Source organism: Cicer arietinum, chromosome 4 (genome assembly GCF_000331145.2).
Source record: "Cicer arietinum cultivar CDC Frontier isolate Library 1 chromosome 4, Cicar.CDCFrontier_v2.0, whole genome shotgun sequence".
In the NCBI taxonomy this organism is placed as follows: domain Eukaryota; kingdom Viridiplantae; phylum Streptophyta; class Magnoliopsida; order Fabales; family Fabaceae; genus Cicer; species Cicer arietinum.
This window is the reverse complement of record NC_021163.2, coordinates 41,459,294-41,472,019: the sequence shown is the minus strand read 5'-3', so window position 1 is coordinate 41,472,019 and position 12,726 is coordinate 41,459,294. Positions and strand designations below refer to the sequence as shown.

General features: G+C 27.6%; 1 pseudogene; it reads left to right on the top strand.

Moving 5' to 3' along the window:
* The first annotated feature begins 365 nt into the window (after nt 1-365).
* LOC140920063 (uncharacterized) lies at nt 366-2,216 on the top strand (annotated as a pseudogene).
* The last annotated feature ends 10,510 nt before the right edge of the window (nt 2,217-12,726 follow it).

The following is a 12,726-nucleotide window of genomic DNA, read 5'->3' as shown; positions in this document are numbered from 1 at the left end:
CCAAATCGTTGATGTATGACACGGCTGAATGTCAATATACATTTTTAATATATAACAATGGGTGACACGTGTATGTAGACAAATAATGATTTTGGTCTAGAATGTGGAATTAACTAGTAAGTTTTTGGTTTAACAAAATCTAATTTATATGTTTTTAGTAATGTTCGATGTTGGTGATCTAGATATGTTGTGTAGTTTTTGCAACGCATAGTTGTGGTTTGATGAATGTGCCAACAAACGAAGAAACAAATCAAATGTTGAGTTCTCATTATGTTGTATGAAGGGGAAGGTCAAACTTTCGTTTCTCGAAAGACCTTCTGAGCTAATGTACAACCTTATGAATGGTGTTCACCCAAAAAGTAGTCATGATTTGGACAACATACGTGCGTATAATATCATGTGTTTCCTCTACTTCACTTGGAGGTAAGATTGAAAGAACCATCAATGATGGTGGCGGACCACCACAATTCATTCTTACTGGACAAAATTTTCATCGTATGAGTAGTTTGATGGTGGAAGTTGGTGTTATGCCTAAATTTGCAGAGTTGTATATATATGACACACAAAATGAGGCTGCAAACATGATGAAACATCTTAGGTAATTTAGTTAATTTATGTTTATATTTAACCTTAAATCAATTTATTTTGTTCGACTTAATATATTTTTAATCCATATAAATATTATGACTTCCCGAATTTTTGTCCATGCAAAAATTAATTTTAGGGATTAAAAGCAACAATTGTTTTCAAGATGCTTAAAAAATGGATACTAAAAGTGAATAAGAATTGCTTTCGACATTTATTATTGAGAAAATAAATAATGATTTTTAAATTTTTATTGGGGTTAAATTAAAAACTTATTTAACCAAAGTTACTGCAATACTAATTATACATATAATTAATTCTTCAGCACTCATGTTGGTGGATAAGGCATCGATCTTTTATTGGTTGATAGTTGAAACAAATGATCGATGAATACAATCCATTGGCTAAGAAGTTTCGTCAAGTTAGAGACCACGTGGAACAAGGTGCTCAACAAATTTTATATCAGATTGTTTGAAAATTGTTCAAAGGATGCTCGAATGCACAATCTACCTACTTGCGACGAGGTTGCAGCTTTAATTTTTTGTGACAACAATTCAATTTAAAAGGGTAAAGACGTGATTGTTAAAAATTCCCTTGGTGAATATGAAAGGTTATATGAAACCTACCTCTTCAATATCCTCTATTGTTTCCTTATGGAGAAGATGGATTTTATGTTGAAGTCTAGACATACTTGTGGCTTCCGTCAATGCTTTGATCTTATGGAAGTATTGTATAGTTTTGAGGTTGATGACCAATATGCAGCTACACTCTTCAGCCATACCCAATGAACAACGTGATTTGATTCTTTCAATAGGGAATGGAGACGATTCTGTCGATGAGAATGGCGAGATAAGTGTTAAAATTCCATATCATTTAGTTATACATGACACAATTGATCCCTTACACGCCCTTATAGATTTCACTTATCCTGAAATTATAAACAACATGCATGATATTGCATTTTTTTAGGAACAAGGGATCCTTGCTCCAATTTTGGATGCTATTGTGCACATCAACAATACCCTTTTATCATTGATTCCAGGTGAAAAAAAGGAATATTTGAGTTCATATTCAATATGTAAATCTAATTCGAATGATCTACAAAGTCAATGATTCACTACCGAATTCCTCAACGATATTAAGTGCTCAGGTATTCCAAATCACAAGTTCACACTTAAAGTAGGTTGTCCTGCAATGTTATTGAGGAATATCGGTCAAGCTGTTGGGCTGTGTAACAAAACAAAAATTACAATCACTCACTTAGGCAAGAATTTTTTAGGGGAAACTGTCATCACAGGAAAAACTGCGGATGAAAAAAATTCTAATTCCAAGAATGAATATGGTTCCGAGTGACCCGGGTTTACCATATAAGTTTATGAGGAGACAATTTCCGTTGACTCTTTGTTTCGCAATGACAATTAATAAGGGTCAAGGTCAATCACTTTTCTCATGTTGGCTTATATCTTCCTAAATCAGTTTTCATACATGGACAATTATATGTGGCTGTATCTAGAGTCGCATCTAGAAAAGATCTGAAGTTACTTATTCTCAATGAACATAATCAAATATGTGACGAGACTGTTAATGTAGTTTATCGTGATATTATACATGATATTATATGTTGTTTATAATTTAAACACAATTTTTATTTTTATTATACATGATATTATATGTTGTTTATATTGTAATATACAATTATTTATTTATGATTTATCATTTTAATTAATCGAACAATTTATCCCGTGCTTAACACGGGTTACACACTAGTTAAATATAAATATTGAAATTCAAATTCACTATGTTGTGATAATCTAAACCTTTTCCTTATACCTAAACTCGGTTAGTGAATACTTTTTTATTTAACTAAAATGATATCAATATTAAAACAGTTTTACTTATCTAAAAAAAATATATAAAAACTACTCTGGCTCTTTTGTTTATGACTAAACCGTTGTGATTTTGACTCTTGAACACCAGTAAGCGTAGTAATATATGATAATTATTATAAAGTATTAAATAACCTAAAAAAGGACTAACTTAAATGTAATTGTTTATCGAATGATTGAACGAACGAAATTATTGGCGGTATTAATAAAAGAAATAATTATTCCTCTAATTTTAACTATAAACTGTATTTGAAATTATATATAAGACTAAAGTGAGTAATAATTAAAATATTCATAAAACAAAAGTACAATGCAAAATTATTCATTTTCACTATATATAAATTCAGTTGCTAATTAATCTATATCTTATATCGATATTACTTTTACTACAAACAATTCAGCTTTATTCCATTAAGAATATCTCATTTATAAATATAGAAATTTCAAATGATATATTAGTAAAATTGTATTAGTGTTAATTACAAGGAAAATTTGTTTATGTAATCTTTTACACTTTAATAATTTAATGAATGATACACAATTAGTAGAAACCGAATCAATTTAGCATTACACAATAGATGATTTACAAATAAGGTAACACAATATATACCGCAAACAACCGCCTAAATCACTACTTTTTTTAGGTCTGTCTAAATCACTAGCTACTTATTGTATTATCAAATATTATTATTATTATTATTATTATTATTATTATTATTATTATTATTGTTATTACTATTATTATTATTATTATTATTATTATTATTATTATTATTATTATTATTATTATTATTATTATTATTATTATTATTATTATCTGATAATAATAACAATCACTACTTAATTGCATATGTTGGAATTTAGAGTTAATATTGTCTCAATTGAAAAAAATAAAGTTTAAATGTATTTTTGATCCTCCTATTTTGTATAAAATTAATTTTTAGTTCTCTCATTTCTAAAATTAGTTTTTTGGGTCCCTATCAACTAATTATTGGATTATTTTTTGTCTCTACTATTTTTTGATGATGTCACACTCTCATTAACTTATTTTTGTTATAAATTTTATTTATATATTAAAAGTCAAATTAATCTTAATTTATTTATATATATATATTAAAATATTTAAAATAATTTTATTTTAAATTTTATATATCTTACTTAAAATATTTTCTAATAATTTAAAATGTTAAAATATTTTTATAAAATAGTTAAAATTTATTTTATATATTTTAATATTATATTTAAATTATTACACTTTTATTATTATTTAATATTTATCTTATTTAAATAAAATTTATTTTATCCAACAATAATTTAAAACTATAAAATATTTATATAAATATTTCAAAATTTTATTTATTTTTATCTTAAAATTATTAAATAATAAAATTAAAATATTGAAAATAATTAAATTAACACTTTAAATACTTTATTTAAATATTGTAAGGTTTTAAATTATTGTTGGATAAATAAATAAATTTCAAATATTATACTTATAAGTTTTAGTAATTTTTTAAAATAAAATAAAATAATTTTTGATATTTTAATAAAATAAATATTAAATAATTTTAACATTGTCATAAATTTAAATATGAAATACAATATTAAATATTTAAAACGAAATTAATAAATTTTTATCTATTTTATATAAATATTATAAAATTTATATTACTAAAAAAGTTAAATAAATTTTAAAGCTTTTTTAAAAAAACTTTAATATCAATTTTAAATATTTTTAAATATATAATCTCACATAGAAGATTTATCACACATTAATAGTATTTATAATATGGAGGAAGGGTGTGCCCCAAGAGGTACCCAATTTTGTGAGGGGGAGAGAACACACTCAAACCGACCACCACACATCGTGTGCGAGCCGCCACCTGTCCAGTTGGGCATGAGAGCTTGGACTTGTTCCCGATCTGGTCAAATTGGGTATAGGACAGTATTGCATACCCGATCAAATTTGGCCATGTTTTCTGCTCGATTCAATCGCAAGAGGATTCCGCTCAATTTACACATTGCACTATAACTCTGAATAATTTTTGAGTTTTCTCACTTCTCCCTTTTATGCTTTGTCCCAAATTATCTTTCTGTCCATTTATCGAAAAAAATTTCCCTTCAGATTTTTGAGTGGCCTTAACCTCCATATTTAGATGGTGTAATTTTAGAACTGTTTTATACATTGCAGTAGTATAATATAATCAATATAGTATAACTGGACTATTTTATCCCGAAGACATCGTAGTTGATTGTTTGTCTTGCAAAATTTTGGACAGTGTCATGAAAGGTCTTAAAAAAAGCGACCAAGTCTTTGACTCAACCTAAAAATTTCTTTGTTAGTTGAAAAGTTATTTATCAAAACAATTTTTCGAAACTCATAAACAACGTTTTTTAGATGTATCTTTTTGCCATGTTTACTGAAGAAGTTACCGGATCTAATGTTGCTGCTTCTGATTTCAATAAACTGTTTTAGTTTGATGGATGTCACTTCAAACGAAGGCAACAAAAAATGCTATTTTTCTTTAACTATGAAAAATGTTGCCAAACATTATGAAAGATGACATTCCAATGGTTCTTGAAATAGATGAACACACATAAAATGATAAGAAAACTGCAGAATTAACCCAATGGATAAATGATGATTACTTACGTAGGAAATATATTCTTCATGGACTTGCTGATGATATATATAATTACTACAGTTGCAACAATATTGCAAGAGATGTTTGGGATGCTCTTAAGAAGAAATATGATATTGAGAAAGCTAGAGCTAAAAAGTATGTTGTGAGCCGCTACCTCAACTATCAGATGACCGATGATAGATATGTGGAGTTGTCACCCTCACTTTCAAATTTTGAACATTTCTCTAATACATTACCATCACAATAAAAAAACAGATCTACTCGTTGGGTAGAAGTATAATAGCAATGGGTGCTAGGAACCAAGACAATTTTTCCTTTGTCAAAGAGTGTAAGTTATTTTCCTAGAATAACTAGCTTTTAAATATTGCATGTGGGTTCTTGGGTTGATTTTAACATCACTCTCTTTTTGAAATTCCATTTTAGGGGTTTGGAAAAGAGAATAAAGGAAATTGTAAGGTTTTTTATGTAGGTATTGTTTGTACTTTCATCCATTCCTTCAAGAATTCGTTCTTATTATAAGCATAATCTGTTAATTTTGATTTGCTATTGGATTGAAAGATTGAGTGTTGAATGTTTGTGGACTATTTTGATGTAGTAACTGTCGTATTTGGTGTCTGAATTCGAACAAATTTGCTAAGCAAATCTAGTTTGGAACATGTAGGTTTTTCTTCTATAATGGATTTGCTAAGTGAAAATGTCGAGAAAACATCATAGTTTGATTCTGACTAAAATTCCCTAAGCGAATTTGACATATAGCAAAATTGAAAGTCTTTTATGAACTGAATATGTTGAGCGAAAATGAAACTCTTTGAACAAATTTTTGACCTAGGACTAACTTTTATTTCCTATTTTATAATGTAATTATGTTAAAGCTGGTTCCATCAATATGGAACATAATTGATAATGATTAGTGTTTGATAAACATAATGTCATGACATGCTTTGATTTGGATGAAAATGATTTGGTGAGACACGATGTTTGACTAACGAAACATAGGTAAGGGAAGAGCAAATGGGACACCGTTTGTGGTCAAAACAAAGAATTACCTTAAAAAAATGATCACAATTACCTTGGTGGCTCATGTTAGATATTTGGGATAAACTATCTATAAGTTATAGAAATTGAATAAACTAAAAGAATTTTATTAAATTTGTCATGTTTAAAATTTCATTTAAACAGAAATATTTGAAGTACCGGTACTTCCTTTTGTTTTATAGAACTCAATGAAATTATTATCTCACCCCTTATTTTTGTATACTATATTAGATAAGAATGTTTGAGCTCAGACTCGGAGCTAACAACAATGATGATGTTTTGTTATTTTGATGCATTTAGATATTTTGTAAATGGTGCTTCATGAGATATTATGTAAACTATATCTAATGAAGTTACAATGGCACTTACTGCTTGTACCTTGTTAGAATTTATAAAAATATCTTTTAAATGCTATGATGTGTGACTTTATTATCATTTTATAAGTGTTACACATACCTAAACACATCCATATCATAATCCACTAAGATATGTCTATTATATAAGAGGCAAATATTGTCATTCTTGAATAAAGTTAAAGCGTCAATCTCAATCGCTTCCATATTCTCAAAACCTTTACAAGCTAACATTATCTGGCTTGTGAATAAATTAAATAGTTGGTCACCAACACATTTTATTCATGCTTGTTTTATATTACTTTTTCAATTTTTGTTTGGACAATAGTATGACTTTTTAATGGACACGAGTCATCTCATGATCTTAAAAATTTGATGGACTAATAAAAAAATGAGAAAAAGAGATGGAGAAACTAGAGAAGTAGATTTTCTTAGAATAGTAAAAGGGATAATATAGATAAATGAATTAAAAAGAAGGAATAGATAATTTCAAAAACTATTATCATATCACACATTTAATGACAAAACAAAGGAAGATGATAGAAATAATATACTTGAGTTTGAGTGTTCTTTCCATTGTTTAATGGTTGATGACTCTACTATCGAGGTTGTCCTATTAATGCACAGTCACCAATCTTTATTATTTTTAGAGGACCTATTCCTCATCTAGAAACAACAATTATTATAATGTTTTTAAATCAATTTCTATAAAAAAAATTGACAATTTTAAACATTTTCTTACACCATCAAAGTATTTATTTTAGTAGAATTTGAAATTAATATCAAATATTATAATATTAATCATTTTAAATTTTGTATTATTTTTTTATGACAATATAAACACTCTATTAACTATTATATATAAATGTAATATTTAATTTCTTAAATATAATATAATTTATTAATTTTCATTATAGAAAAGAACATTATAAATTATTAAGTTGTAATATTATATATATATATATATATATATATATATATATATATATATATATATGTATATGATTTTGAAGTTTTATTCTAACTTTTTTATAACCTGTAAGTTGAGTTATTTATGTTTTTCCAAAAATATTAAATGAATTATAATTTAATTTTTAGAGTTATAAAAAGAAAATGAATATATGAAAAAATATAATCAACAATTTTGTAAGTTCTCGAGGTGTGTGTCAGCTTAATAAAAAGAATTTGGCATTGTAGCCTTAAAAGACAAAATTAATTGTAAAATGGTCAATATTATGACCGGTATTAATAATAATTTTCCTTTGCCGTAAAAACAATTAACTATTGTGTAACAAAATTGGTTGCAAAAATATTTACACAGTTGATTTATTAATTATATAATCTTTATTATGAAATAAATATTAAGATATTTGGATTACAATGCAAATTGTATTGTTAATCATTTTTCAAAATAATATTTGTACACCTATAGTAGAATAACATCATATACTATCAAATATCAAGTATTAAATGAGTATTCAATAGTATATTAACATTGGATTAAATTTATTTTGAACTATAAAAATCATATGTCGAATTCACGTTGTAGACATGTAGGTTGGAAGTTCAAATTAGACAGTTTTTCCAACTTGTAGGTTTTGTTTCCGTTATCATGAGTGAGACTAGTGTTGACAGTTTCTCAGATTGCAGGCCACCGTAGTCGGAAAAAATAAAGAGTACAAAGTTGTTAGAAATTAGGAGATATATTTGAAATGTTTCATTTCTTTGGATTTTTGGTATCGAATGCATCGAATTTCTTTATTGTAGTAATATAAGCCGATGGTAGGTGTGGCGTAATCGATATAACAGTGGTCAGTGTAGGTGTGAATGTTTGATTTGTATGTCTATTGTCATTTTTATTTTATTTTGCAAAAATTACAAATATTATAATTTTTTTATGCAAAAATACGATAGCTTACGCAAATTAAAAAAGTAGATGACTATATTGGATATAAGCAATATTAATTAAAAAATTTAAGTCTATAAGTACATTCTCAAATATGATTAGAAAATTTTGTTACTGGAAACATATTGTTGATATTTGTTTATGTTTCATTCGAAATAAAGTAGACTAAAAAGGCCTCAATCGAATATGCAATTAAATAGAATTTTAATTTTATAAATCATGAAACCTTTACAAATATATTTCTTTTTTGGATAGACACTGACACTTATATATGTCAAAGTATTTTACGCTTTAAACAAAAATATTATTATATACATATTGATTTATTCATAAATATAAAGCATATATATATATATATATATTTTAAATATTTCAAATTTAAAGAGCGAATACTAACTCAGGCATTGCACGAGTCACCCATATTAGTTTGTTAAATTTTTGAAATGCAAATTCTTATGTATATACATGTTCTTAAATAGTGAAGTATTTCGTTAAAGATATGTTTTATTTGTGTAACGCAAATGTGTGGTACCTTCAGCTGGATAGATGGAATAGCATACTCATAATGATGTTTTGGCATGCGTTGTTTTCTGCATAAAAAAAAATGAGCTATGTATTTATTACAACAGACAAAAAGGAAATGGTATATTGATTTCTACTTAAGATCTTCAAATGATTAACCGATAAAATTTAAAATTTTACAATATTAACAAAGTTCAAAGGTCTTTGCTAATGTCTGTTATAAGGAGGACTTGTAATAAAGCTTATAGGAATAAAAGAAAATGGTATATCTCATGCATACGTAAATATCTCATTATCATAATCCACCAAGATATGTGTTCATTCGACAAGAGCCAACACCATTCTTGAATAGAATTAGTGGGTCGGTCGCTTGCACGCTCTAAAACCCTTTACAAGTCAACATTATTTGACTTTGTGAACAAATGCAGTTGTTGGTCACCAACACATTCCATTCAGGCTTGCATACTTTTTCAGTTTTTGATTGGAGAATAGTAAAACTTTTCAATGGACATGAGTTATCACATAATCCTGAAAATTTTACATATTGAAAACAAAATGAGAAAAAGAGATGGAGAAAGGTAGATATGTTAGGATAGTAAAAGAGAGAATTTAGATAAAAAAAAGAAAAAAAAAAGGAATATATAATTTCAAACAATTATCATATCATTCTTTGATGACAAAAGTAAGGAAGAGGATAGAAATGACATTTAAGGTTGAAAGTCCTTTCCATTGTTTTTGATTGCACTACACCAAAATATAGATTTTATAGACACCTTTAACAGCGTGTGTTAAGTAAAAGTGTTGTTGTATTTTATTTTAAAAACACACAGAACATTAAACATTGTTTTTTTCAAAAAAGTGTTGTATAATGTGAACGCCTTTTCAAAAAGTGTTGTATAATGTGAATGCTTTTTCTAAAAGCATTGTCATACTTACAAGCACTATTGTAATAACAACGCCTTTGACAACATTTTTTATGAAACCGATGTCATATGTATGATCACTTCTTAACAGCAACGCCTTTTAAAATGTTTTTTGAAAAAGAGTTGTCATAGGTATTACACAAGTGTTGTCATAGGGATAGACATAAAGCTTTAAACCCTTAAGTTATATACTTTGTTATAACAAAAACATGAAAATTCTTACTTTTTTCATTGAACATATGCTATTACTTGCTGCATGAAAACCCGTTTCTTCATCTTCAAAATGGAACCCTAGCTTGTGAACCATCTCCATGAATCCGTTTCTTCACCCATTCCATCTGTAAATAGTGAACCCTCTATAACCCATAAATCAAAAACCCAGAACCCTCGAAATTGTGCAGACCTATATATCGTGCACACCCACAAAGTTGCGCACACCCAAATATCGCAAACCCATAACTCATAACCCTCACGAACCCATAATTGATAACCCTTGGGAACTCAGAAATCTCAAACACTCAACTTCGTCGTAGAAAACAACAATCACTTCCGACCTTCTTTCCCCAATTCCCTCATTCCTTACATTGACAAGGTTTGGTTCAACTATCAAGACATAATTAAGGTATTTGTTTCTATAACACCTCAAATTATAGAATAAACTATTTTATTAATTAAATATTAGTTTAGATAATTAATTTTGTGTTAAAATTATTTTAGATCTATGATGATTAGTTTTATGATTAATTTTCTTTATATGTGTGGTTTCTATGATGTGTTAACATGTACATATTTGACTAAATGAATGATATAAATAATAAATATTATATTTTATTACTTTAAATATTTTTCTAAATAGTATTTTAATGTAATATTTTAAAGAGTAAGAATTTAGGCGATTTTACGTGTATATACGTGTAGGTAATTAATGTGATATTTTCATATGCATTTGACTAAATGATAAATATTTGAACATAAATATATTTTAATTATTTCTAACTATTTTGAATATATTATGAATATTTTATAGTATCTATTTTTACTATCACTACGCGAAAAAATGCATTTTACAGCGTTTTTTTTAAAAAATAAACGTTGTAGTATCTTGCGCTGTAAAAAGATACAACAACGTTTTTTAAAATAAAAAAGCACTATAAAATATGGTGATATATTGCGCGCTTGTTATACTCATTTTACAACGCTTTTTAGAAAAAGCACTATAAATGGTGCATTCAGTATAACATTATTATGCACCTATTACAATATTTTTTGAGAAAGCGTTGTAAATGGTGCAAACAATAAATGCATTATTATGCACCTATTACAACACTTTTTGGAAAAAAAGCGCTGTAAATGGTGCATTCAATATAGCATTATTATGCACCTATTACATCGCTTTTTGAGAAAAGTGTGACACCCTAAACCCCAAAATAACATTTATAATAATATATATTAAATTATTTGAAAAAAACTTGCAGCAGATAAAAAAAATTTGTTAAAGAGAATAAAAACTTTAATATCTGATTTAGGATATCACGCTTCTCCAAATACACATGTAACAATTCAACTTTGTTTTTTTCAATTAAAATAGTACAATATCAATGAACTTGATTCAACTAGGATTTCTTGATTTAATTCCCAAGACTTACTCGTACTAAGTTTTCATATAAAAAGTCATTTATAATAACATAAGTAAAATACACATTACAACTCTTAATTCCCGGTATCACCTATCAGAGCGGGGTTTCTCCCAAACTTGAACTTCGAGACTCATTAACCTGTAATAACTGCGATTTCACAAACGCAGGGCCAAGCCAGACAAACACAAACAACGAAGGAGGTGAGTTTTAAAATCATGTTGATAGTATAATATAAATAAGATGAACACGCAATTAATCATCAATAAACCGTATCATTACACAAACATTCTTCAAGGAAAAACATCACATTATATAGTCAGAATCAAAGAAAATCAATACACTTCACTGTAACATCAAATCATCGCATAAATTATTATCACACATAATACATAGTAATCACAACAAAACAATCACAAGAAAATGCAATGCTATGCATGAGCTTAGACTCTACTTCACAATGTGGTACCATTCTAACTCTGAAGTACTTGGTTAGGAGGCTTGATACTATGCCACCATCCCGGTGGACGGACAATTCAAATTGGCCCTGTCCTCATAGATCCCCTCAACTCAACCCGAGACACATATACGTGACAGTCGAGGTAAACGTGTGTTGCGTGGTAGCTCCCGACATTTGGAGTGCGACCTCCAAGTCACCTAGGAATTCCCCACCCGAATACCTCCAAGGTCTAACAATCTTGCCTTAAGCCTCGACAATAGACCGCCACGATCAGACTCATTCAGTTGTACTTCCCCGGAATCACAAGGCTTGTTAGACCCTACCTATATGATGACAAAATAATCTCAACTTCACAAATTCACAATATTTATTTTCTCCCCTCGTTGGTATATGATACTCCATTAATACCGTCATCTCAGACACAAATTGAAATCACAATATTCTCATCACAATTTATAACATCACTATAATTAATCACACATCATCATCATCATCACATAAACTCATCACAATTTATAGAATCACTATCATCAATCATACAACAACACATATATTCATCACAAATTTATCACATCACCATTATTAATCATACATTATCATCATTACATATAATTATCACAACACATCTATTTTTATTATAACATCATTTAAACTCATCTAATCAAACATATGCATAAAATTAATTCAACAACCAATATCACAATAATATCACACACCACACATTTAAAGAAATTAAATCAAATATCACAATAATACCAAATGCCACACATTTAACGA